The following is a 22760-nucleotide window of genomic DNA, read 5'->3' on the forward strand; positions in this document are numbered from 1 at the left end:
CATTGTAAATGAAGCCCTGGATTTCTATCGAGGCAGGAGTCACGTCAAATCAGGGTAAAGGTCCCAGGCATCTCATCAGATCCATAGGCGAGCCTCCTGCCCATATACTCTCAGCCCGTCTTATATACTATTTACAAAAATGGTCTACACGCTCGTGTGCACATAGACACTTTATTGTTCATCGTGCTGACTCATCTTAATTCACTATTACCACTGGGGCCGCTATGGGGGGTTGGGGGGCACTATTACTGCTTAGGCAATTGTGGGGGTCGTTGTTATTGCAGAGGCCACTGTGGGGGGTCACTATTACTACAGAGGCCACTGTGGGGAGTCACTATTACTGCAGAGGCCACTGTGTGGGGGGGTCACTATTACTGCAGAGGCCACTGTGTGGGGGGGTCACTATTACTGCAGAGGCCACTGTGGGGGGGGGGTCACTATTACTGCAGAGGCCACTGTGGGGAGGGGTCACTATTACTGCAGAGGCCACTGTGGGGGGGGGGGTCACTATTAATGCAGAGGCCACTGTGGGGGGGGGGGGTCACTATTACTGCAGAGGCCACATGTGGGGGGTCACTATTACCTCAGAGACCACTGAGGGGGGGGTCACTATTACTGCACAGGCCACTGTGTGTGTGTGGGGGGGGTCACTATTACTGCAGAGGCCACTGTGGGGGGTCACTAATACTGCAGAGGCCACTGTGGGGGGTCACTATTACTGCAGAGGCCACTGTGGGGTGGTCACTATTACTGCAGAGGCCACTGTGGGGTGGTCACTATTACTGCAGAGGACACTGTGGGGGGGGCACTATTACTGCAGAGGCCACTGTGGGGGGTCACTAAACTGCAGAGACCACTGTGGGGGAACACTTACTGCAGAGGCCACTGTGGGGAACACTATTACTACTGGGGCCACTGTGGGGAACACTATTACTACTGGGGCCACTGTGGGGAACACTATTACTACTGGGGCCACTGTGGGGAACACTATTACTACTGGGGCCACTGTGGGGAACACTATTACTACTGGGGCCACTGTGGGGAACACTATTACTACTGGGGCCACTGTGGGGGACACTTACTACTGGGGCCACTGTGGGGGACACTTACTACTGGGGCCACTGTGGGGGACACTTACTACTGGGGCCACTGTGGGGGACACTTACTACTGGGGCCACTGTGGGGGACACTTACTACTGGGGCCACTGTGGGGGACACTTACTACTGGGGCCACTGTGGGGAAGACGTACTACTGGGGCCACTGTGGGGAACACTTACTACTGGGGCCACTGTGGAGAACACTTACTACTGGGGCCACTGTGGAGAACACTTACTACTGGGGCCACTGTGGGGAACACGTACTACTGGGGCTGACGCCAGGAGCAGCGGCACGAGATGGAGGCATGAGCAGGGGGCTAAAGGGGACAGCGGAGCAGCTCAACAGCCGATACCAGCACTATAAGAGCAGTGAGGGCTCCCACCCACTAGCGTTTTTTTCTCCACTGCGCTGCGAGAGCAGTCCGAAAAACCGCTGGGATATCGCTGCGACAGTCTTATCAATGGGGCCAGCGGCAACAGCGCTAGCCCCATTGAAAAGATATGGAGAATGACGCGGACTTCTGCCACAGCTGTGACATAAAAAAGTGGTTAAAAAAAAATAATTAAAAAAGTTACTCACCTCTCCTGCTGTCAGCTGCGTCCTCCGGCAGAAGTCAGCGGCATTCTCCATATCTTTTCAATGGGGCTAGCGCTGCTGCCGCTGGCCCCATTGAAGAGACTGGCGATGTCGCAGCGATATCCCAGCGATTTTGGGATATCTGCCTGCGTTTTTCTCGCACTGCAATGCGAGACTTTAACTTTAGAATCGCATCGCAGTGGAGAAAAAAAACGCCAGTGGATGGGAGCCCTGAGAGTGTGGAACTCACTGCCTGAGGACATGGTGATGGCAAAATCCAAAGAGCAGTTTAAGAGGGGACTAGATGTCTTTCTAGAACGCTATGATATTACCCTGTTGTACCACTTCTAGCTTGGAAACAAGATGTGATACAGATCGGGCATGGAAGCTTTTGTACCTTGTTGTACCACTTCTAGCTTGAATATAAGATGTGACAGGGGCAGACATGTAGACTCTAGTACTCTGTTGTACCATCTCTCACTTGGATACAAGATGGTTTACAGGGGGCATGGAAGCCCTAATACACTGTTGTGCCATCTGTAGCTTGGATAGTAGATGTGATACAGGTGGGCATGGAGGCCCTAATACCCACCCTGTTGTACCGCTTCTAGCTTGGATACAAGATGCGATATAGGGCGGGCATGAAGGCTTTAGTACCCTGTTGTACCACTTTTAGCTTGGATACAAGATGTGAAACAGGTGACTATGTTGGCTCTAGTACCCTGCTGCACGGCTTCTAGTTAGGATGCAAGATGAGACACAGGCAGGCATGGAGGCTCTAGTACCCTGTTATACCACCTCTAGCTTGGATACTAGATGTGATACAGGCGGACATGGAGGCTCTAATACCCTGTTATACCACCTCTACCTTTGGATACTAGATGTGATACGGGCGGGCATGGAGGCTATGGTACCCTTTTATACCACTTCGAGCTTAAAAACAAGAAGTGAAACAGGTGTCTTTGGAGGCTCTAGTATCCTGTTGCACCACTTCTAGCTTGGATACAAGATGTGATATAGGCAGGCATGGCGCCTCTAGTACCCTGTTTTAACACTTTTAGCTTGAATACAAGATGTTAGACAGTTGGCTATGGAGGCTCTAGTATCCCGTTGTCCAGCTTCTGGCTTACAATATGTGAAAGAGGCGGGCATTTAGAATCTAGTTCCCTGTTTTACCACCTCTCACTTGGATAAACGATTTGATACAGGTGGGCACGGTGACTCTAGTATCCTGTTGTAACAATTCTAGCTTGGATAAACGATTTGATACAGGTAGGCATGGAGGCTCTAGTACCCTGTTGTGCCATTCTACCTTGGATACAAGATGTCATGCAGGGGGTATGGAAGCTATACTACGTTGTTGTATCACCTCTAGCTGGATAGCAGATGTGACACGGACGGGCATGGAGGCTTTAGTACCCTGTTGTACTGCCTCTAGCTTAGATACTAGATGTGATACAGGCGGACATGGAGGCTTTAGTACCCTGTTGTACTGCCTCTAGCTTAGATACTAGATGTGATACAGGCGGGCATGGAGGCTTTAGTACCCTGTTGTACTGCCTCTAGCTTAGATACTAGATGTGATACAGGCGGACATGGAGGCTGTAGTTCCCTGTTATACTACCTTTATGGTACCTCCACACGGACACTAAAATTGCATGTTTTTTGCTCTATGCGAGAGTGAGTAAAAAAGCTGATTTATGAAAGCAATGTCTTTCGATGGTTTCATTTACAACTGTGATGTGTTCTCAGTTGCGATAGCCAAAAATCTTGGCATGTTTTATTTTTCGGCTTTTTTTGCATCAATAATATGAAGCCATCTTTTCATCGATTTCGGTGTAAAAAGGCATGACCACTTTACAAAGCAGATACACATTTGTCCTTTCACTGCATTTTGGCACCGACCAAAAACGTAACGCCCATGTGAAGGCACACTAAGCTTTGATAGCAGATGTGATACGGTTGGGCACGGAGGCTATAGAACTCTTTTGTAGCACTTCTAGCTTAGATATGGACTCTATGGGTATATAGACTCTAGTACGCTGTCGTACCATCTCTAGCTTGGATAGCAAATGTGATACCGGCGGGCATGGGGGGGTTTAGTAAACAGTTGTACCACTTCTAGCTTGAATACGAGATGTGATACAGGCAAGAATGGACGCTCTGGTACCTCGTTGTACCACTTATAGTTTGGATGGGGAGCATGTACATGCCATCACCACTCTGGAGGCAATGGTGAACGGGGCAGCAGTACCCATCCAGGAGATGGGCGTGGGTCTCAGTGATCTCACCCCCACCAATCAGATATTTTGCGCTTACAAAATAACTAATGTGTTATAAATATCTATCTTGGGAAAAATCCTTTACACGAGCAAACATAGAAGATTTTCATAAATCCCGTCTTACCGTCGGCTGCATAGCGCTTCTTCTCTTCTACATCGTTTGTGAGAGAAAACATGTCGCTGTACGCCGGCGCCAGCCTCCAGAGGAAGTCAACCTTATTTCCGTACTGAAAAAAGACAAAAAAAACTTTCATAACGTGATCTAATTCATCACAAGCTGAAAAAATCTGAGCAGAGAAATGATTAAGTGGGGCCATGATACCGGAAAACACTTCGTACAGGAAACCCAGTCAGTAGGTATATTATCTTGTACATGAAGAAGTGTTGCATCATTTATGCTGGAGGTTTTCCCGAAAACAAACTATTTTTTTCTGGAAAAAAACATTAAAATATACTGAAGTAATGTTCAGAATGTCACTACCAATTCCATCCCTATAAAGGGGTTCTTATGAAGAAGACTTCTGTTCACGGGGCTTATGTAATCCATAGAGTGTCTCCCGCTAGGAGAGCCAGACCAGCAGATCCAGCCTTTACACGTCAGCATCTGCGCTAAGTTGCATATAAAAGCCGTTCCAGTATGAGGGAGCGTCGCATTGTGCAGCGGAGGTCACCTTGCAGCTGGCAGTGCTGTCAATTATCCGGGCCCATTCGCTGTCATCAAAAAGGAGCTTCTACGGCATTTCCTTACAGCGGCCCGAGCGGTAATCTCAGCTCCTTCAATCCTGGAATTCGCTCAGGGACTGAACCAGTTAATGTATATGGAAGAGCTAGGCGACGAAGGAGCGGAGGGACCCAGGCTAAGTAATCAAGCTTGGGAGTTGTGGAACACGTACCGTGACTCACCGCAGTTCCAGCTGGCGGTGGGATGGTGAGCGATGGGTCTCGGGGGGTGCGGGGAGCCGGTGCCGCGACAGATATAACCAGACGACTTTTAACAGCCAGACCCACGTGGGGCTCTCCCCCCTTTTGCCTTCGTGCTGCTTTCTCTACTCTTGAGAGCTGCTCGCATTGAGGTCTATGGACAGCCCTACAGCCGCTATTACATCTCCCTACAACCTTTACGTATTTGTAGTCCACTTAAAGGGGTATTCTGGTTTTAGAAAAGTATTCTGTTACACTTGTATCAAATCCTCGAGGTTCTCAAATCTTACAGCCATTTTCCTTCTTTACCTTCAGTGGATAAAAACCCGTCTTGGTCTGAAAGACCATTTTCATCCAACGATTTGCGCCTTTTTGGAATATTAATGACGATGACAGATGCCGGGTAACGGCAGATACCTGTCGAAAAGTTAATCTGCGGTGTTGGATTTCTGGCAGTTGTCGGGTCATTAAGAAGTTGTTCCTGTTTAATGACAGATTTGCATCTCATTAACAGAAGCCCGGGCTCGGTCTCCGATCATGGAACAGATCCTTCAGTCGCTTTGTTCAAATTGCCATTTAAAATCATGTATCATCATCATCATCACAGACAGCAGCCTTCACAGGCCAACCGTGAACGATCGATCGTTAACAAAGGCCATCTGAAACCCTTAAGCCCCATTTACCCACAAAGAGGATCCATAAAAATACAATCAAAAGATAGGATGATTGACAGTTCGAGTGATCATTTTGGATAAGCTGCTAATGGGCACTAATAGCCATTAGTGGATTATTAGATTCATTTGCATTAACATGAGCATGCCTTTGATGTATGCAGATAACAGCAGGTGGTCTGTTCTCTGAACACAGCCTCTTTGTTCTGTCACAGGACTGCAGCTGAAAACAATGTTATCAGCGCTCCTGTGGAGAACTCGAGATGTGGCCACCATGGACTTCAGGCTCAAATTACATTGCGTATGAGTAGCGTTTATACGCAAAGTTACTAAGCGACACAGCGGGAAGTAAAAAATGAACAAGGAAACTGCGTGTGTGAGATACGCTGTCATGCAGAGTCAAAAATCGCTGCCGTACACCGGGTTACACAGCGGTAAAGCTCTGCAGTATACACACAGCATTTCACAACACGCTCTTCTGCGCCCGGCCTTTAAGTGCTTGCAACAAGTCAAGCACATGCATGATCTGCACAGGACCACGGGAGATTTTATACTCTGGGAGTAAACAGTGAAAACTTCTATTAAATGACTGCAAGCAGAGGTCTTGTAAACGGAGGAATTCATATAGAAATTATATCAGAAGATTGTAACTCTTTATTATACAAGGGATTCCTTTTATTTGCTGAGATTGAAATACCCTTCTAAGCCTTCAGTCACGGATCTTGTATGTCCAGGTCATTCAGACGGAGCTCCCGGACACAACAATAGGCTTTCATTAGTCAAATGGAGACAAAAGGTCTCCATTTAACTAGGTTTCCGTTAGTTTCTGGCCAGATAGAGCCGTGTAGTCGACTAAGTTATTCTGTCCGGCACAAATGTGGGAAACCAACAGAAACCTGCTGAAATGAAAACGTGCAGCTTTGGTCTCAGCTTTAGTAATGGCAGCCTATGGTTTTGTTCAAGGTCGCCAATGAAACCCATTTGAGGATTCAGACAGAACCAAGAGACATAAAGAGATTTAGCTAAGTCTTAAATATACAATGTGAGTCCACAGGATGTGCCTTATCGGTGTGAAAAGAACTGTTCCAGCGAGTTGCTTTATGGATGGACTACAATAAAATGAGGATTGCAAAGTTTTAAAACTTTGTGGGCAGCATAGGATACGTGGAAGGTGGGGAAATACTTTTCTAGAATGTGACTTAGTACTGTCATGTAACATGTGATTTGGGATGAGGGGGCATTCACACACAGCGTATTTTAGTGTGGATCAGCACCAAAATCAGTAGAGCATTTGGTGCACATTTTGGTGCCATTTTTGCCTTCGGACCTGCAGACGATTTCACCCTCTCAATGGAAGATGTGAAGTCTGCTGCGGCTCTATGGTAAACTCAGCATCTAAATCCACACCAATAATCCACATTTGGAAGCAGCTTTTGGTGTATATTTTTCATTGCAGAATATCCACCCCAATTCTGCTAGGTGCGCCCGTACCCTTAGAGAAAGCCTGTTCACGCACCCCGAGCGACTGACAGCCCCCCGTACAGTATATGTATTAGGCCCACAGGAAGGCAGTTCTTTCAGTACCTTTTCCTGCTTGTTCAGTAACACTCTGAAGCCGTCATGTTTATCGGACTCGGAGCCTTTGTGGATGCTATCCGCTTGCTGCAGCAGAGGATGAAGTTCAGCTTCTTCTTTGAGGATTTTAGCCCTTTCGGCTTTGACAATTCCCACTCCAGGCTCGTCCTCTGATTCTGCTTCTGGGTCAGTCTGAGCAGTGATGAATCTGAAAGAACATAATAGGAAATTACAATGTATCATTCTCTACAATGTTTATTATAATGGTTACTATGAAGATGAGTGACGGCTACATGACTGCGACAACCATCACTAGTACTGAGGGATGTAATACAGGGAAACAGGAAATAACCTATAATAAGGATGGAAGATGGATCCCCAAGGCTGTAAACACTGAAACCATTTACTTATGTTTGACCTCCTGTGGCATCACATCATACTGCAGGAGCGATCAAAGCATTGTAGGTTCTTGTTCCCTATGGAGGCTAAAAGAAAAAATGAAAAATAAGATCAATTAAGTTTACTAAATTATGAAAAACAAAGTAATAAAAGTTAAAAAAAAACAATAACCTTCAACCATATTTATAATAAAAAAAATATAAATAATAAAAGCAAAAATACATATTTGGTATCGCCATGTCTGTAAAAGTTCAACCTACCAAAGTATCACATTATTAACGCCGCACGGTGAACGTCGGCAGAAAAAAAATAAAGAACACCAGAAATTCGCATTTTTGTTCACACTGCAATAAAAAGCGATCAAAAAGTCTTATGTATTACAAAATATCAGCAATGTAAACTACAGGACGTCCCGCAAGAAATGAGGCCTCGTACAACTGTGTCAACAGAAAAATTAAAAAAGCTATTGCGCACAGAAGATAGCGGCAGAAAATAATTTATAAAAATTAAATGTCTTTGAAAAAAATACAAGTAGTTCAGCAAAAAAAACTCTATAAAGTTTGGTATGGTAGTAGTCGTACCGACCTACAGAATAACGTTATGTCATTATTGTACCAGTTTGTAACAAGACGCACTGAAAGATGGCGGAATTTCACTTTTTCAGTGCATTATATGGTAATTTAAATAATACCATTGAAGAATAAAACTTGTCTCGCCCTCACAAGCCCTCATATAGCGACGGCGAGGGATATATAAAGGGGTTACAATGCTTTAAAAGAAAGGAGGAAAAAACAAAAAAATGGAAAAACGAAAAAAAAAAAAAAGCTTGGTCTCTAAGGGGATAACCTCCATAAAAGCATCTCCGCCCGCTACACCCAGATCTGCACTGGCGAGGGCGCTGCCCATTGTAACCTATGGAAATACACGCCATGTATCTGGATGATGGACACTTATTGACTGCAGCAGAAAATGACCCTCAGAAGGCTTTATTATTCCTCTCATTAGTACAATTTATGGTTTATCCCTCCAGCGGGTTTGTTTCAATGTCCACACAACTGTAAGTTTTCTAAAACTCCAGAAATTTCTGATAAACTATGGGCACCACTGCCAACCCAGACATGAAGTGCCATCCTTGCCCCATCTACTAATAATGTGGCCCTAGAAGAACCAGCCATGAATTTCTCCATTTCTTTGGGCACTAGACCATCACTCAAGGTGCCCACATCACTGTGTATATGGCAGAGAAGAGTACTGGCAAGCAAAGTACTGGCAGCTTCACTGACCTTTGACCTCCACTCGGCCAACTGCCATTTCCTTTCAACTGACGACGGCAGCGGTTGGATCGAAGACTATTGGATTGAGAAAAATGTCGTCCAATGGACATAGAGATGCCGAAAAGCGTAAGAGAGAAGAGGAGTGCGTGAGCGGACTCACGGAGATAAAGAGGAGGAGGAGCGGAGAGGATGAGGAGCCAAGACCGGGCACCAGCCAGGACCCTCTACCATCAGACCGCGGATTTAACATCAATCGCTTCACCGCCCTTCAGATCTTGGGCAGAGGAAGCTTCAGCGAGGTAAGTTATATGACTGCTATTTTCACTACTTCCATTACCTGTGCAGACTATTGTTCCCTGTTATCAGCCATGTAACCCACAGGAGAGGCTTAGGATACTTCTATATGGGACAACTGGCAGGTAGGGACGGCGTTACCACAATCAGGGGGAATTCTCTGCACATTTCCATATTTCTGGGACTGGTGATGATTGAGCCGTTATAATCACAAGGCTTATTTCTAGATCGCATTCTTATTATAATTCTTGGTGGTTTGTTGCTAGGCAACTGTGGCGCTAAACTTTCCCTGCACTCCGTGACCTCGCTGCTGGACAGCGGGACGTTTCGGTGTCCTTCGGGGGACGGCTCTCTGCACGCCCCTTCATGCCCTGGCGTGACTGCGGGTGTTTATAATGGGATGACGCTGGCGGTAATAAGAGTCAGTAACCCCTGATGGAAAGGATCTACTGTTTTATCAGCAAATAAAAGATGTATTTCTGTTTATGCTTCATTGTATTATTTATATTATGTGCTTGGAAATAGCGATTATTTATTGTTTGTATATATATGAATTTATAAGCTCTTTATGCTCAATGGACAGCGAACTCTTATAAATGTAGGGACTTTTTTTTTGGGGGGGGGGGGCAGATTTATTCATCTATTAATTGATTGACTTATACACATTCATTCTAAAAAAAAAAAAAAACAACGGGCGATGCGTCCGAGGAACGTGCAGAGAGAACATGCTGCAAATATTTTTTTCCAGCATCAAGATGCTGAAAAAAAAAAAAGAGAAAAACGGTCATGATATATGATTCCATTCAAAGGAATGGGGTTCTTATTTGTGCGTCTCGCAGAGTACAAATCTTGCGCGCTCTTCTTGGCCGTGTGAAGGCGGCCTAGTGATAAATCCCCTATGTAATAAATGTATATGACTTTCCCCTCTGGCCGCTGTCAGTGATAATTTCCTATCTGCTTTCTTGAGGTGGTCCTGGCATCTTTCCCCGGAAGGAACACCTTTATGGCCATCAAGGTTGTCGACAGAGAAAAGAGCAAGGCGGACGTCATAAGGAGAGAGCGGCGGATACTCCTAAAGGCCCAAGACTGCCCCTTCATCTGCCATCTGTACGCCGCACAGCAGTCAGCAGACCGGGCCTACTTCATCACGGAGTATCTGTCCGGAGGAAGCCTGGCAGCAATGATCAGAATGTGCGGCAGCTTGGACATCAACCATGTGAGGTGAGTAAATGACTAATCAGGAGCCGGGTGGGGGGGGGGGGGGATACTGAGGGCGACATGACAGGTATAGAAGAGTGGAGGACATACAGGCTGCCATAAACAGCACCTCTTCTGGTGGGGACACTATGATGGTGACATGATGTCGGGGGACTGATGTCATGTCATTGATACTACACTCTTCTCTCAGATTCTACACAGCGGAGATTGCTTGCGGCCTCCAGTTCCTGCACCGACGATACATCATCCATCGGTAAGCACAACTTTCCCACATCTCCCCGTTTCATTGGTGGAGATAATGTACCCAGCTTTCCCAGAGTTCTGAATTAGGACTGGTTTGGCTGCGGTACATTCCCAAGTCTTCTGTATCACTGAACAGACTAACATTTCTCTTTTTTCTTTGCAGTGACATAAAGCCGGCGAACATCATGCTGGACGGAGATGGACACATCCGCCTGATTGACCTGGGGCTGGCCCAAGACGGCGTTGTCCCGTCTAAGAAGATCAGCGGGGTGACGGGCACATATCGATTCATGGCCCCAGAGGTGCTTCGCAAAAAGGACTACGACGCAGCAGTCGACTGGTGGAGCCTGGGGATTGTCGTATCCTGGATGGCGACAGGACAGTCCCCTTTCTACCACGGCTCCTCCAAGAGAAAGATCATCAAGTCCATCAAAAGAAAGAAGCCAAAATTCCCATCTTGGCTTGATGCGGACGTAAAGCATCTTGTGAAGAGACTGCTGCGAAAGAAGCCTAAGAAGAGGCTGGGTGTCCGCAAGAACATCAGAGGTCACCGATTCTTCAACACCGTAAATTGGGAGGAGCTGGAACTGAGAAGGGCAGAGCCGCCATTCAAGCCCTTCAGCAGAGTTCCGAGAAACAGAGACCTGCCATGGCCGGAGGATGGGACACCCCTTCACCCCGTGGACGGATTCTCGTACACTTCACCAAGCTGGACCCGGTAAGATCTTCCTCCTCTAGGGATGATGTTCTTCAGGCAGACCTCTGTGTTCACCATCATTGTTCCTCTAGTGTCAGACAGCACAGGAGGTCATATAGTAACCCTGCTTCATGTCACCATGTCTGGTCCGCAGACTTCTCCCTCCTCGGCTACATTATTATTGCTCCTGTAATTACTATGTCTCTGCTTCTTCTTAGGATGACGAGAAGAATCCGATTGTGAAGGAAGCCACGACCATCTGGTAAGTATCTTCTATATACACCTACACATACCCATCTGTACACCTATATACACCTACACATTCATATCTGTACACCTATATACACCTACACATTCATATCCGTACACCTATATACACCTACATATTCATATCTGTACACCTATATACACCTACACATTCATATCTGTACACCTATATACACCTATACACACAGGACATCTACCATTATATCCATACACTGTAGCAGAACCTCACATACTATAGAAAGATTAATATATAAAGTATCTTTTCTTTAGATCAGATACAAAGCAGATCCTGATACAAGCCATCATGTTACATTAGTTCACTGGTTTATATCCACTGCTGGTAAAATTGACAATTCTGTCTTATGTCTTGTAGGCTCAACCCGTGCCAACTATCTGCTTAACCCACGACTCTGCTGCTGTAGAAGACCCCGGCTTACCAACAACATCCTCTCTCCACCAACTGCATCCTGCATTACCATCATGTAACCCTGAACCCCGACATCCTCCAGCTGACATCGGATATCATCCTCTCCTGAAGACCCTCAACGCCCCCAGGAGCAGCCTGTGCTTGATTGGTAACTGGCGAGTTCAGGAACAATAGCCCGAGTGACTATTATCCCTGAACTCCTGGTTACTAGTAAGACCTCGGCACAGGCCACGTAAGTAGCACGCACCACATACATGAAGGTTAGACACTAGTGTAGACACTAACACATACATAGACACAAGTATACACACAGATAGGTGTAGATGTCGGCTTTGATCCAGGGACTTGCTCTGATCGCCATATTTGGGGTCAGGAAGGAATTTTTCCAACTTGAGGACAATTGGCTCATACCTCAAGGAGGTTTTTGCCTTCCTCTGGATCAACTCACAGCCTTAAATAGGGTTAGGTCTTATTTATAAGGAATCAGCCACATAAATAACATAACATAAACAAGCACAATCTTTAGCTGACATCACATACACTAGGGAGGTGAGCGGCTGGCGTTGATCCTGGAATTTATTCTGGTCGCCATATTTGGGGTCAGGAAGGAATTTTCCCTCCTTAAAACAGGATAATTGGCTCTTTCCTGAAGGGGGTTTTCGCCTTCCTCAGGATCAACACAGTCTATAAACAGCTTTAGTCCAATACACTTTATATCTCACACAAACAATAAATGGTAACAGATTTATATACATTTATGGAAACAATAATACATTTTAGAAAGTCAGGTCAGATTTCGGCTTTGATCTTGGGACTTGCTCTGATCGCCATATTTGGGGTCAGGAAGGAATTTTTCCCCTTTATACAAGGATAATTGGCTTTTTCCTATCAAAGGGTTTTCGCCTTCCTCTGGATCAATTCCGCCTCAACATTCCCCATAATAAAATCTACCATTTCCTACAACTAGAAATAAAATGTTCCTTCTCCATAAATCTTTGTGTCGGTGTCTTTATTTCCATTGGATGTCTTATTTAGGCCAAATGCCCAGGGACGGATTATAGCTGCGGAATTCACGGTCAGACACCCACCGTGAATTCCGCAGCAATGTCCGTCCATAGACATGAAGTGTTAAATGATTCTCCCCTGCCCACGAGAGGAAATCAACTGCGATTTTCCGCTCGCAGAGGAGAAGTGCAGCATGTTTTATTCTATGCGAAAAATCTCACGGACGGTTTCCATTGCAGTCAATGAAAGCCGTCTGTCCTGCAATACTTCCGCAGTGACTCAGAATTAAAAGATGCGACATGTCGATTCTTTCACTGTTTCCGCTGCAGCCTCTCTACTCTCTATGGGGAGAGATGGCTGCAGCGGAATGCAGGCGGCGAAGACACTGCAAAAGTGTGAAGATTCATTTTTCCTGCAGAAATCTGGCGATATTTCCGTGTGGTCGCTCCATGAGATTTCAGTCCTTTGTGAACCTAGCCTAAGGGGGGCAATAGTGGGTGCAGGAACGGCTTCTAGGATGGCACAACTGCATCAGTAACAGCATCTGATCTTCCAGCTGTGCGTCTACTCATTACTTATAAACTTCTCATTGTAGAGATGGCAGTATGCATATCTGAAATGACCCTTTAACGAAAGCATTTACACAATGCCATATGCAAATAGGAAGATGGAAGGCTTGTCTAAAAAGTCTGACATTGACTTGCAGGAAAACTGCCCTCCAATAGGTGGCGCTGCAGGGGTATTGTTCCATCTTCCCTACTTGCATATTTCCCAGAGGAGCATGGATGGCCTTATAAGTCTCCTTCCTTACCTTCTAGGTGCTCTCCTTATGGAGAAATGATACTCATCCTGACCCAAAATGCCAAGAAATATCCCAGAGACTTTTTTAAACGCAGTATCACGGATTCATGAGGGTCCCGTGGCGGAATCTGATGCGGAATCTTCAACTTCTAAAAACCGCAGGAGAAATCTGTGGCTGAGCTGCATGATTCTGCCGCAGGTTTACAAGCAGATTTAGCCGTGTCAATGGACATAATCCACGTATCTGTGTGAAGTAGCGTCAGGTCATTTCACGCATGTTAGCAAGGAAAATTCCGCCGATTTTGCTCTTTGATGCGGCTAAATCCGTGTGCGGATCCACGGCAGAGAAACTGTGGATTTCTGCCATGGTTTTAGGGGAGCTGTCTGTGCAGTAAATAAGCGGCAGAAACATGTGACTTGGCCGCAGGTTACTCCTGCAGTTTTTAAAAATGGAAACGTCCGCATCGGATTCCACCATGTGACCCGAAGATAATAGTAGGTGGTTCTGCTCAGGACCCTCAGACCCTCCTCTATTATCCAGACTGGAGAAACTCTACAAATAATGTCTTTCCTCCTGATAATCTGGCACATCTTGTAATTATATCTATTATGCAGCGGGCAGTGAGGGTCCGGTGCGGCCCACCCCCGTGACTCGGACTCAGTGCCACGTCAAACTTTATAGTTAGAGATGAGCGAGTATACTCAGTAAAGGCAATTGCTCGAGCGAGCATTGCCTTTGCAGAGTACCTGCCCGCTCGAGATGAAACGTTCGGGTGCCGGCGCGGGGGAGCGGTGAGTAGCGGCTGTCATCAGGAGGGAGCGAGGGGGAGAGAGGGAGAGAGAGATCTCCCCTCCATTTCGCCCCGCTTTCCCCCGCAGCTCCCTGCCCGCCGGCGGCACTCGAACGTTTCATCTTGAGCGGGCAGGTACTTGGTAAAGGCAATGCTCGCTCGAGCAATTGCCTTTACCGAGTATACTCGCTCATCTCTATTTATAGTATATTTATTCTGAAAAGATACAGTGTTTCAGTATAAATCACCGAAATAGAGTGACAGTATACTTCTTTTATCTCATTAAGCCCAAATCACCTAAAAATAATCTTAAAACTAAATTTTATTAAATTTGTGTTTAACAGAATGAATGGACAGACTCATAGATGTAGACATAAGGGTAGACCTGGGTCTATGGCTGGCCACCAAAGGGTTACACACCTTACAACCTATTCCCTTATAGCTGTATAGGGCCGGAGAACCTACAAATCCATGGATGATGCATCGGTATAACATTGTAGCTCCGCGGCGCTGTACCAGGGATGCCAGGGAATAGGAAGGCACTTGGTGTATAAATCTAAGAGCCTTTTGTTTTGTTGGTCCTCCGAGGGGAATGTCTGTATACTCTGCCTGGATTATTGTAGTATACAGCGCACTATTTGCTGCGGACGCCAACAATAAATGCAGCGCTGACTTATGGGTCCATTCTATCCTGTAATAAGCCACGTTCTCAGCTATTTCCTTTGGTGTTTAACCCCATTTCCTTATACCCGCTCCTCTCTTTTATCCTGCGTTATTCCCAGCAGGAGGAATAAAAGAAGGTAAACCCTTGTATGCCAGGGGGAGATTTACACCAATGATGGACATATAGTGGCAGCATAATGACAGGTGCGCTATTTGGCGTTTATACCGCGCACAATGTCATTTCACTAAGACAAATCGCCTCCTCAGTTTCTAATAAATTAATAGAGAGGAAGGGGTTAACATGGAGACAGCAGAACGACAGGCACGCCATTTTAGCGTTTATTCTGCGTGCACTGTCGTTTTTTCTGAAATAATTTGTCTCCTCAGCTTCTGATAAATGAGTAGAGAGGAAGGGGTTAACCACTGGTGTCTGTGCTCAATATCCCAGTAATAGGTTTCCAAAGTTTGGGGTACACAGAGACACCAGAACGACAGGCGCGCCATTTAGTATTTACCAAATACTAGCATTCTCCCCAGCTTCCGATAGAGGAGTGGGGAGGAAAGGGTTAATACCCGATGTAAATGGTCCGTATCAATGGGAGAAACCCTAGCTATCTCTCCCAATGCTGAGGAGCAGCGCTGTCCTAGAGCTTAGTGGGCACCGATGTAGCCGCATGATAGATGGTATCAGGCCGCCGGCTACACTGGGCTAGCTGCAGATAACGTGCCGACTACCTCATCTAGATTTCTGGTCACCGCATCGGCGCAGCTATGCCTTGATTTGAAATAAGCGTTTGGGTAATGAATAAGCCACCTATTCAAGCTGGGGTTTGAATGCAGAAGTCATATGACACGAATGTTAGCCAGACCAGATGTCTTTAGGTACTATATGTACACCGTCTTCTTTGGGCCACTATATATTAACAATGACCGTCCCTTTAAGGTGATTTCCTCTCACAAGATCCCTGTACAATTATGTAGATCTCCACAGACATGGATTGCACTTATATAGGCAGTCATGAATCTCCCTTAATTGAGGCAAATATAGCCAGCACTTTATGGGGACTGAGAAGGGGTTAATCCCTAGTAGAAGCCAGCTTACTAGTTGTGGCTTCAGAGACTGAAGAGTTAAGGGGCACGGAGACCCCAGTAAGAGCGGAGGCACAATATATAGAACGGCCGAGGGGAGCTGTCCTGTGCTGATCCCCATGTGGAGTAACGGGGCGAACAGACGCCCTCCACAATCAGGGATCTCACGCTATATGGAGAGAAGGGAAGGGGGATGTCCAGTGCTGATCCCCATGTGGAGTAAGAGGGCGGACAGATACCCCACACAATCAGGGATCTCACGCTATCGGGGGAGAAGAGAAGGGGGATGTCCAGTGCTGATCCCCATGTGGAGTAACGGGGCGAACAGATGGCCTCCACAATCAGGGATCTTACGATATATGGGGAGACGGGAAGGGGGATGTCCAGTGCTGATCCCCATGTGGAGTAACGGGGCGAACAAACGCCCTCCACAATCAGGGATCTCACACTATATGGGGAGAAGGGAAGGGGGATGTCCAGTGCTGATCCCCATGTGCGACTCTATTTATTTATTAGAAACTGAGCAGACGATTTGTCTTAGTGAAATGACATTGTGTGCGGTATTAATGCCAAATAGCGCACCTGTCTTTATGCTGCCACTATATGTCCATCATTGGTGTAAATCTCCCCCTGGCATACAAGGGTTTACCTTCTTTTATTTCTCCTGCTGGGAATAACGCAGGATAAAAGAGAGAAGCGGGTATAAGGAAATGGGGTTAAAACACCAAAGAAAGTAACTGAGAACGTGGTTTATTACAGGATAGCATGGATCCATAAGTCAGCGCTGCATTTATTGTTGGCGTCCGCAGCAAATAGTGCGCTGTATACTACAATAATCCAGGCAGAGTATACAGACAATCCCCTCGGAGGACCAACAAAACAAAAGGCTCTTAGATTTATACACCAAGTGCCTTCCTATTCCCTGGCATCCCTGGTACAGCGCCGCGGAGCTACAATATTATACCGATGCATCATCCATGGATTTGTAGGTTCTCCGGCCCTATACAGCTATAGGTGAATAGGTTGTAAGGTGTGTAACCCTTTGGTGGCCAGCCATAGACCAGGGTCTCCCCTTACAGCTACATCTTGGAGTCTGTCCATTCATTCTGTTAAACAAATATTTAATAAAGGTTAGTTTTTAGATTATTTTTCGGTGATTTGGGCTTAATACATAGTAACATAGTAACATAGTATGTAAGGCCGAATGAAGACCATGTCCATCTAGTCCAGCCTGTCTATCCTACTGTGTTGATCCAGAGGAAGGCAAAAAACCCCAAGGCCAGAAGTCAATTAGCCCTTTTGGGGAAAAAATTCCTTCCCGACTCCCTAATGGCAATCAGACTGTTCCCTGGATCAACCCCTAATAGTTCCTACCTGCCTATATACCAGGATTGACACTTAACCTAAAATTTATATCCTGTAATATCCTTCTCCAGAAAGACATCAAGTCCCCTTTTAAACTCCTCTATGGATTTTGCCATCACCACTTCCTCCGGTAGAGAGTTCCACAGTCTAACTGCTCTTACAGTAAAGAACCCCTTTCTGTGTTGGTGATGAAACCTACTTTCCTCTAATCGTAGCGGATGTCCTCTTGTTACCGTCGTGGTCCTGGGTGTAAACAGATCGCGGGAGAGATCCATGTGTTGTCCCCTCATGTACTTATACATGGTTATTTGGTCGCCTCTTAACCTTCTTTTTTCTAGAGTAAATAGTCCCAATTTGGATAGCCTCTCTGGGTATTCCAGTCCCGTCATTCCATGTATTAGTTTAGTCGCTCTTCTTTGAACCCCCTCAAGCACTGTGACATCTTTCCTGAGCACCGGTGTCCAGAATTGTACGCAGTATTCCATGTGAGGTCTGACAAGTGCCTTATATAATGGAAGGATAATGTTCTCGTCCTTCGCCCCTATACCTCTTTTGATGCACCCCAAGACTTTATTTGCCTTTGCAGCGGCTGACTGGCATTGGTTACTCCAGTTTAGTCTATTATCCACTAATACCCCCAGATCCTTTTCCATATCACTTTTCCCTAGTGGTACCCCATTAAGTGAATATTTGTGACATCTGTTCCTCTTGCCCATGTGCATAGTCTTACATTTTTCAACATTGAACTTCATTTGCCATTTTTCTGCCCAAGCCCCCAGCTTATCCAGGTCCGTTTGTAGCCGCACATTGTCCTCCGTTGCATTAATTATATTGTATAATTTTGTGTCATCTGCAAATATTGATATTTTGCTGTGCAGCCCCTCTATCAGGTCATTGATAAATATGTTGAACAGAGTGGGGCCTAATACTGAACCCTGTGGCACCCCGCTAGCGACTGTGGTCCAATCAGAGTACGAACCATTTATTACCACCCTCTGCTTTCTATCGTTGAGCCAATTTTTTACCCACTTACACACGTTTTCGCCCAGTCCGAGCTGCCTCATTTTGTATATTAGCCTATTATGTGGCACGGTGTCAAAGGCTTTAGAGAAGTCCAGATATACAAGATCAATAGATTCTCCCTGGTCCAGCTTAGAGCTTACTTCATCGTAGAAACTGATCAGATTTGTCTAACATGAGCGACCCTTCATGAATCCATGCTGGTGAGGAGTTATTCCCTTAATCTCCTTGAGGTACTCATCGATGGCGTCTCTCAGAATCCCCTCGAAAATTTTTCCCGTTACTGAAGTGAGACTTACTGGCCTGTAGTTACCAGGCTCACTTTTGCTCCCTTTTTTGTAAATTGGAACCACGTTGGCAATGCGCCAATCCAATGGTACTACACCGGTCTTGATAGTGTCTAGAAATATTAGGTATAGCGGCCTAGCTATCTCGTCACTTAGTTCCTTTAGTATCCTTGGGTGTAATCCATCTGGGCCCGGTGATTTATCAATTTTAGTTTTCTTTAGACGCTTCCGCACCACCTCCTGCGTTAGGTATGAGATATTTTGTGAGGGGTTCGTTTTATTCCCCTGCATCTCGTGTGGCATTTCCTTTTCTTTGGTGAACACACTTGAGAAGAAACTGTTTATTAGATTTGCTTTCCCTTCGTCATCATCAATGATTTCTCCTGCATTGTTTTTTAAAGGGCCAGCGCTCTCCCTGCAAATCCTTTTGCTGTTTATGTAGTTGAAAAATAGCTTCGGGTTGTTTCTGCTCTCTTTTGCGATCCGTCTTTCTGCTTCCTCCTTGGCAGTTTTAATCGTATCTTTGCATATTTTGTTTTTTTCCCTGTATGATTTTAGCGCTTCTTCGCTGCCTTGTTGCTTTAGTAGTTTGAACGCTTTCTTCTTTTCGTTTATTGCCCCTCGTACCGTCTTGTCGAGCCACATTGGTTTCCTTTTAGCTGAGTTTCTTTTATTTTTAAAGGGAATGAACTGCTCACATGAGGCGATTAGGATCCTTTTGAACTTTTCCCATTTTTCCTCCGTACTGATATTTTTGAGGATGTTGTCCCAATTAATGTTACCGATAGTAGTTCTAAGCTCATCAAATTTTGCTTTACTAAAGTTTAGTTTCTTTGTCACTCCCTGATAAGGCTTTCTATTGATTGACAGCTGGAAGTTGATTATATTGTGGTCACTGTTCCCCAGGTGCCCCTCAACCTGCACCCCCTTTATACGTTCCGGTTTGTTAGTTAGCACTAGGTCCAGAATGGCTCTCCCTCTTGTTGGTTCCTGCACAAGTTGGTTCAGGTAATTGTCTTTAATTACTCTCAAGAACTTATCACCCCTGTGAGATTTGCAGGTTTCGTTCTCCCATGTTATATCTGGGTAATTAAAGTCCCCCATGATAATTACTTTGTTTCGTTTTGACACCTCTTCTATCTGCCTTAGTAGTAAGTCTTCAGTTTCTTCTGTTGCTTTTGGTGGTCGATAGAAGACCCCTATCAGGATTTTGTTATTTTTTCCTCCCTGTATTTCTACCCACAGAGATTCCACCTGTTCGTCTCCTACCCCTATATCCTCCCGTAGCCTCGGCTTCAAGTTCGATTTGACGTACAGACATACCCCTCCCCCTTTCTGGTTCCTTCGGTCTCTTCTGAAGAGATTGTACCCCTGCAAATTCACCGCCCAATCGCACTTATCATCAAGCCATGTTTCAGTAATTCCGACCATATCATAACTTTCATCAGTCATTCTTGCTTCAAGCTCGCCCACTTTACCGATCAGACTTCGTGCATTCGTGATCATACAATTTATTTCATTTTTTTTGTTTTTTAAATTTGTTTTGTTGCTATTCGTACTTATGGCTGATCTATCAGTTCTAACTGTACTAACCCCACCCCCTGCTCGTCCCCCATTCCCTTTGCTTGGACCCAGATCGCTAATTACACTGGCTACCCCACTATTTCTCATTTTACCCTCCCCCCCAGTCCCTAGTTTAAACACTCCTCCAGCCTTCTAGCCATCTTTTCCCCCAGCACAGCTGCACCCTCCCCATTTAGATGCAGCCCGTCCCTACGGTAGAGCCTGTAGCCGACCGCAAAGTCAGCCCAGTTATCCAGGAACCCAAATCCCTCCTTCTTGCACCAACTCCGGAGCCACTTGTTTACCTCCCTAAGGTCCTGCTGCCTTTCTAGTGTGGCTTTAGGTACAGGTAGTATTTCCGAGAAAACTACCCTGGAGGTCCGCGCCCTGAGCTTGGACCCTAAGTCCCTGAAATCATTTTTGAGGGCCCTCCATTGACCTCTAACTTGTTCATTGGTGCCAACGTGCACCATGACTGCTGGATCCTCACCAGCCCCTCCCAGTAATCTGTCAATCCGATCCGCGATGTGTCGAACTCGAGCGCCAGGAAGACAACACACCGTTCGACGATCCCGGTCTTTATGGCAGATTGCCCTCTCTGTCCCCCTAATAATTGAGTCCCCCACCACTAGAACCTGTCTAGCCTGCCCTGCGCTCCCCGTCCCCGTCTCACTGGAGCAGTCATCCCCCTGGCGTTCAGAGGGCGTGTCGTGCTGCAGCGGTGCTGGCTCTGTAATGGCATCCCCCTCATCTGCCAATCGTGCAAACTTGTTGGGTTGTGCCAGTTCAGGACTAGCCTCCCTGGTTCTCTTCCCTCTATCCCTCCTTCTTTCTGTCACCCAGCTGACTGCCTGCTCCCCCTGCTCTTCCGTACTACCATCCGCCCCCGCCTCTACCCCAGCGAGTGCCTGCTCAGTGAGCACCAAACTCCTTTCCATGATGTCAATGGCTCTCAGTGTTGCCAGTTGCCCATTTAGATCCAGAATTTGGGCTTCTAAATTTGCAACGTGCATGCATCTTGCGCAACAGTATGCACCCTCGATCGGCTGATCAAGGACCGCATACATTGCACAAGTAGCACACTGGATGACATTGCCAGGCGTGGAGCTCATCCTAATGGGGATCTACAATTTACTTGTGGAAGTAGTGAAGATAGACTTGCTCACACTCCGCTCACACGCTGCCGCAACCGCTGTCCCGCTGCCGCAACCGCTGACCCGCTGCCGCAACCGCTGTCCCGCTGCCGCAACCGCTGTCCCGCTGCCGCAACCGCTGTCCCGCTGCCGCAACCGCTGACCCGCTGCCGCAACCGCTGACCCGCTGCCGCAATCCCTCACCCGCTGCCGCAACCCCTCACCCGCTGCCGCAACCCCTCACCCGCTGCCGCAACCCCTCACCCGCTGCTGCAACCCCTCACCCGCTGCCTCTCTCGCGCAACCTCTTACCCACTGACACTTATGCGCAAGCAGTCAAAATTTCCCCCCCCCCTCACAAACACTTAGACCCCCATACACACACACACACAGAAGACACAACTAACCAGATACACAGAAGACACACAGCTCACAAACACACACAGAGGTAGATACTCAGCTCCTCCGCTCCTCCTGGTGACGTCACCCGCTGTCCCGGCGGCCGCTCACTCTGCCCTCCTGTCTCAGCTGCTCCGCTGAACTCCTGGTGGCCTCTTGGCGCCGGCTGCTGCGCTCCGGTCACACTGGTCACTCCTGCCCCCGCACCTGCTTCGGCTGCCGCTGCCCCCACACCTGCTTCGGCTGCTGAGCTGCTCCGCTGTCCCCTTCAGCTCCCCGCTCGCTCGTGCCTCCGTCTCGTGCCGCTACTCCTGGCGTCTGACGTCACTTCCGGATAAAAGAAGTATACTGTCGCTGTGAGTTTTAGCATTTCAGTATAAAACACTCACGGCTGCAGCAGGCTTCCCGGGGTTCACGCTACCTGCGGTTCGGCAAGCATGAACCTGATGACAGGATCCCTTTAAGTCACTTGGATATGTAGTATATAGTATTACAGAGTTCTTCTGACATATCTTTCATGGGCAGACAGAAAGAAAGCAAAAAAGAAAACTGTATGGTATATAGTAAATGAAATCTATAAAGTAGGATTTTAAGAAAAGCCTTAAAACATTCATTGTATAAGCTATATCTACAGATAGGGCCGGGCGATTAATCACATTTGAATTTAATTAAATGGGTTGTCCAGGTAAAACTATTGATGA

The 22760-nt window shown here is 46.6% G+C and overlaps 1 pseudogene; it reads right to left on the reverse strand.

Annotated features, from left to right (window-relative positions):
• Positions 1-4019: 4019 nt before the first annotated feature.
• LOC136620146 (regulator of microtubule dynamics protein 2-like) overlaps positions 4020-22760 on the reverse strand; it is a 37724-nt pseudogene continuing 18983 nt past the window's right edge.

This window comes from Eleutherodactylus coqui, chromosome 3 (assembly GCF_035609145.1).
Source record: "Eleutherodactylus coqui strain aEleCoq1 chromosome 3, aEleCoq1.hap1, whole genome shotgun sequence".
Lineage (NCBI taxonomy): Eukaryota > Metazoa > Chordata > Amphibia > Anura > Eleutherodactylidae > Eleutherodactylus > Eleutherodactylus coqui.